Source organism: Micropterus dolomieu, linkage group LG17 (genome assembly GCF_021292245.1).
Source record: "Micropterus dolomieu isolate WLL.071019.BEF.003 ecotype Adirondacks linkage group LG17, ASM2129224v1, whole genome shotgun sequence".
NCBI lineage: Eukaryota > Metazoa > Chordata > Actinopteri > Centrarchiformes > Centrarchidae > Micropterus > Micropterus dolomieu.
In genome coordinates this window covers 24,672,744-24,677,750 of record NC_060166.1, presented here as the reverse complement: position 1 = coordinate 24,677,750, position 5,007 = coordinate 24,672,744, and the positions used below count along the sequence as shown (strand labels likewise).

The 5,007-nt window shown below is 41.0% G+C and overlaps 2 long non-coding RNA genes across 2 annotated transcripts; one reads left to right on the top strand and one right to left on the bottom strand.

Annotated features, from left to right (window-relative positions):
• The first annotated feature begins 237 nt into the window (after positions 1-237).
• LOC123985484 lies at positions 238-1,400 on the top strand. Its single transcript, XR_006828682.1, has 3 exons — positions 238-417; positions 513-623; positions 1,300-1,400. It is a non-coding gene; the product is annotated as an uncharacterized LOC123985484 (long non-coding RNA).
• Positions 1,401-3,730: 2,330 nt separating this feature from the next.
• On the bottom strand, positions 3,731-4,933 carry LOC123986191. The gene is made up of 2 exons (XR_006828815.1): positions 4,777-4,933; positions 3,731-4,654 (listed from the first exon to the last, which is right to left on the bottom strand). It is a non-coding gene; the product is annotated as an uncharacterized LOC123986191 (long non-coding RNA).
• Between the last annotated feature and the right edge of the window lie 74 nt (positions 4,934-5,007).

The following is a 5,007-nucleotide window of genomic DNA, read 5'->3' as shown; positions in this document are numbered from 1 at the left end:
TGCAGGTTTGAGGCTTCAAATTGGACTCCACGGGTCCTGTAGTTGTTGATTTTATCCTTAATTCAGGCCGACTTGGTCCTGCTTCACTCTGCCCTGTTGCAACGTTTCGGAGGGCGGCTTTCAAACCTGGAGGTTCCTTCTTGGTGAAGACACAAAGCTGCTTCCTGGTTTCACAAATCAGACACATTAAATATCTAATTTCCATGTGGTTTTGAAACGGACCAATCAAAGAATGAGACGCAGATTCAGGTTGTCCTCACACAGAGGAGCAGGTGGAGGTGGGGCTACGTACTGAGGCGCTGCTGGAGGCGCTCTCCTCGTTGTTGGGTGGAAGCGAGGCGAGGAGGCTGGAGCCTTACGGCAGGACTTGGGAGGCTTGGTCTTGGAGTCCTCGTACTCCTCGGCCCGGATGAACAGGTCACTGAGGCAGATACAATCAATCAGCTATCAGTTATCAATACCTCCTGAATTAGCCTGTGTGTGTACTGACAGCTGTTCTTGGTGTTGCTCAGGTTCAGCCTCAGGTTGTCCATGAGCTCCAGGATCTGTTCCAAGCTAAGCTGAGCCAGTTTACTGCTGGAACTGCAAAGACTGAGGAAGGAGACACCACCGCTGTTCAACAGGTACCCAGAGACCGTCCTCACTTATCAGTCCTTACATCTTTCCTATCTGTCCTATCTGTCCTTATCCGTTTGTCTTCACTTCTGTCATCATATGACTGTCTTCACCTGTCAGTCCCCACCTCTGTCCTGACTGTCCTCACCTCTGTCTCTTGCGGGGCTGGTTGTTGTTCTTGATCAGCTGGCCCTTGATGTGTTATAGATAGAATTTTTTATCTAAATGGAGTTATATAACTAAAGTTCAGGAACAGGACCACGCCTCTCTCACTAATTCAACCACCTGCGCCTCATCCAATTCCTCCAATCAACCACCTGAGCTTCAATCATTTCATCCACCTGTGCCTCTCTAATCCAATCACATGCACTCACGTATATAAGCCTGTCTAACCCCTTTCCTCTCCCGCTTCTCAGTTCTCACACCCCTCCCACCCAAACCCTGTTTTTTCACCTATTTTAAATGGGCAGCATGGTGGCCCAGTGCACAGCACTGCGTCCTCACAGCAAGAAGGTTCTGGGTTTAGACCTCGCTCAGCCCAGGCCTTTCTGTGCAGAGTTTGCATGTTCTCCCCGTGTTTGTGTGGATTTCCCCCGGGTGCTCCGGTTTCCTCCCACCATGAAAGACATGCACACTAAAATCCATAATTCTGCCAAGTAATCATCTTGTCTTTTTATACAACAGGAACCACAGGGGGGTTATAAGCAAGCCGCTTATCAAGACGGGCCCCCACCCTGAGTCTCGGCCCCCGGGTTCCTAGCTGCTCCGGCCACCAAACCCTAAACAACCCCCTTCATCCCTCTCCCCTCGACCCCTTCATCCCTCTTCTCTCAACCCCTTCATCCCTCTTCTCTCGGCCCCTTCATCCCCCTCCCCTCTCCCCCTTCATCCTTCTCCCCTCTCCCCCTTCATCCCTCTCCCCTCTGTCATAAATACTTCTCATCATCCAAATAAACTACCTTGTTATACCTCATATTGGCGTGGACCTTGTTAGTGAATATTACACTAATACACCCATTAAAACTAGTTTCTCCTCCATGTTGTGGAAAGAGCCTCTGCAGTGGAAAGATGTAGATTTCCACTGCCAGTATGTGCTCCTTCTAGCCTCCTCCTGAGTGTAACACGTTCCCCTCGTTCTGTTTTACTAAAGTTATTGTAATATTGTTCAGTAGTCTTGTTTACATTAGGTCAGGGTTGTGTGCTGCTGGTGTATCATGAATCCGTCCCTGGTTCTAAACTACACAAGCACCAATCACAGTAAAGTTTTTGTGAAGAGTGATCAGTATTTTAAAAGGTGTTTTCAATGTGTCAAATTTTCAAAACTTCTGTTTCAATATTTTAAAAAGCTTTAACAAAATATTAAGGCCGATGCCGAGGTCTTCAATTCCATAGTCCTTCGATGGTTTCATACCATAGTTGTTACACTTTTTGCTGCACATGTGCTCCTTGGGAAACAGGTTAGCGTAGAGCCCTGCCCTTATTGAGACTGCTTAACGATCCGATTATTTAATCATACCACTATCGATACTTTATTATTTGGTGACGGTTATTTGGTAAGACCAGACCTAACGGGCATGAAGTAAGCCTGCACGGAATGAAGACTGAGAACTGACTTGCAATAAATAAGCATATATTGAAGTGTGCATATTAACTACCTGGTTGTTTTAAAATTATTTAAAGGATTAGAATTTAATATTTTAAATACAGCTATGCTGTGTCTAGAGCAGCAACATTAATGTTTACATCATAATACTGAGTGATGTTTAACTGTCTCAGCCAGCAGCTGAGTTTACAACAAAGTGCCAAATTTTAAGGCTGCAGACAGCTTTGTTTAATTTACTTCATAAGGCTTAACATTCACACAATTCCTCCAGACTGTCTCTCAGTATGAAATAACGTTACTCCAACACTGCTCAGTGTGTGGAACAGACGCTAGCCACATTAGCCACGCAGCATGGTAGCGGCAAGTTCACTCGGCTAACATACTGTATAACAGTAAAACTGCATATAAAGTCCACAACTTACATGTTCCAAGTTTTAAGTCTGCTTCAACCCATCCCTGTCCTTCAGTCCCGCAGTGAATCCTGGTTTGTTATGTCACTGGTCCTTTTTGTGAAATGGTTAGTAACTTCAGTAACTTACAGAGGAGGTGCTGGGCAGCCTGTCACAGCCGCTGTGTGTTCAAACTTAGTCTAGTTATTAGCCTAGTGTAAATTATTACTAATGGGATTTATGCATTAATGAAATAAAAACAGTTGCACCACGGAGAGAATTTACAACATAGCTCGGGGGTCAGCTTAGGGGTCATGAATAAATTACAATTGTTAAAACAGTGTTATGGGAAAATCATCATTTATTTCAATAGCTTCCATGTCATGTCATCCAAAGACATCAAAACAATGCCGAACTGTAGAGCTACACTGTGCAAATGAGACACACCTCTTTATATTATATTTGAGTGCATATCCAAATTTATATTAATATTTATTAACAATTTATGGAAATAATGCTTTTTTTTCAATAGCTTCCATGTCATGTGACCCACGGACTCCAAACCAATGCCGAATTGTAGTACTACTCTAGGCAAATGAGACACACCTCTTTATATTAGATTTGAGCTCTTTTTTTTATTTTATATTAACATTTATTAATATTTTATGTAAAGAAAATGCACTTTTGTTTCAATAGCTTCCATGTCATTTGATTCAGGGACTCCAAACCAATGCTGAATTGTAGTGCTACACTAGGCAAGTGAGACACACCTCTTCATTTTAGATGTGAGTACTTGTTTTATTTTATATTAACACTTATTAATATAAATATATATAAATATAAATGTATATAAATAAATATAAATGTATTTTTGAGAAAGAAGGACATATATTAAGGACATATATTTTTGACAATAACAGCTACAATCACCTACCTTGTTGACATTTTTTCGGCTAACCTTACTCTGAAAAGTATGTTCCTCTTGAAAACACAATGTTTCGAAATTCAGATCGATTTAACTTTCTAACATTCCTTTTAGTAATCCCATGGTAACAGGGTTAATTGATCTTAATGACTAATGTAATCTTTATGACTTTAGATAGAACAGACAGATGACTATCAATGACTGTCACGTAGGCTATTCATTTAATAAATGTCCAATAAACTAAGAAAACAGCATGTTAAGTGGTTTGTGTCTGTGTACTGCCTTACAATAGTCTACAGCACGGTTTATTGTGTTGCGTGGGGATGCTGCAGTTGGTCAGAAAAAGGAGTACGAATGTATGGTTTCCCAGCTGATATGGAGAGGAGGAAAAATGGTTGACTCAGGTCAACCGGAGCAACCTTACAATCAGTAAAGAGGCTAACAACAAAAAAATATGTGAGGTACTTTTTCCACAAAGAAAGAACACAACACTGGCTTTGGTTTATTAAACACATTACTGCAGATAATCTTCAGGCTCCACTGAACTCCCTATGATTCTTGTGCTGAGGGAGGGAGAACAAGAGAAAGAAAGGGTTAGACAAACCTACACATCTGAAAAGATTTTCAGGTCATGTTTATCCTAGAAAAGTTGAATCGAGAGCAACTGGACTGGTTTTAGATGACATTTCAGAAGAAGTCCAGTTGCCCTCAATTCAACCTTTCTTAGAAAAGGCTACACAGGTTTGAATGTGGAAGCTATGGATTGTTAAGTTTTAGAACTTCATTAACAACTAGCAGTAACGGTAATAACGGTTCCCACACACAGGAACTTTGATGATGATATGATATGAATTTGTACAAAGTAATTATGTAATTTAGTGTAAACATGTCCAGTATTGAGTGTTCACCAATAAGGTGCATTCAGCCACTATGATGTATTAATGTGGATAGATAAACCTGAATTGTTGTGTGGAAAATAAGCTCAAGTCACTTCACAGGCACATTTTAAGGCAGACCAGTTTGTCAGGCCCAAAAAGGTCAAGCAGATGCTATTCCCACCATCTTTGTGCATCATCCCCAAACCTGTAAATAGTAAAGTCCTAGCTGCTGATCGAACCTATACTTTTAAAAGTGAAACAGGTATAATAAATACTAACTCTTCAACAGTATTATTTCTTATTTTGAAGCGGTAAAATATTATTTTGAAAAAATATAAAATTAACAGTGCCATGTCTGCTACTTACATCCGTTTCAAAGATTGAGGAAAGAAGGGATGTAGAGATTAAGAGAATGAAAGGTGAGAGTAAAGAAAGAAGGGATGCAGACCCTGAGAGAAGAGATATAAATAAGTAAAATAACATTGTAAGTATGATTCTTTATAAATGGTATATTATAATATGCATTTACAATCATGTGTTGTCTTCTATCTCACCATGTGTGCTCAGACCCCCCCCCCCCCCCCCCCCCCCCCCCGC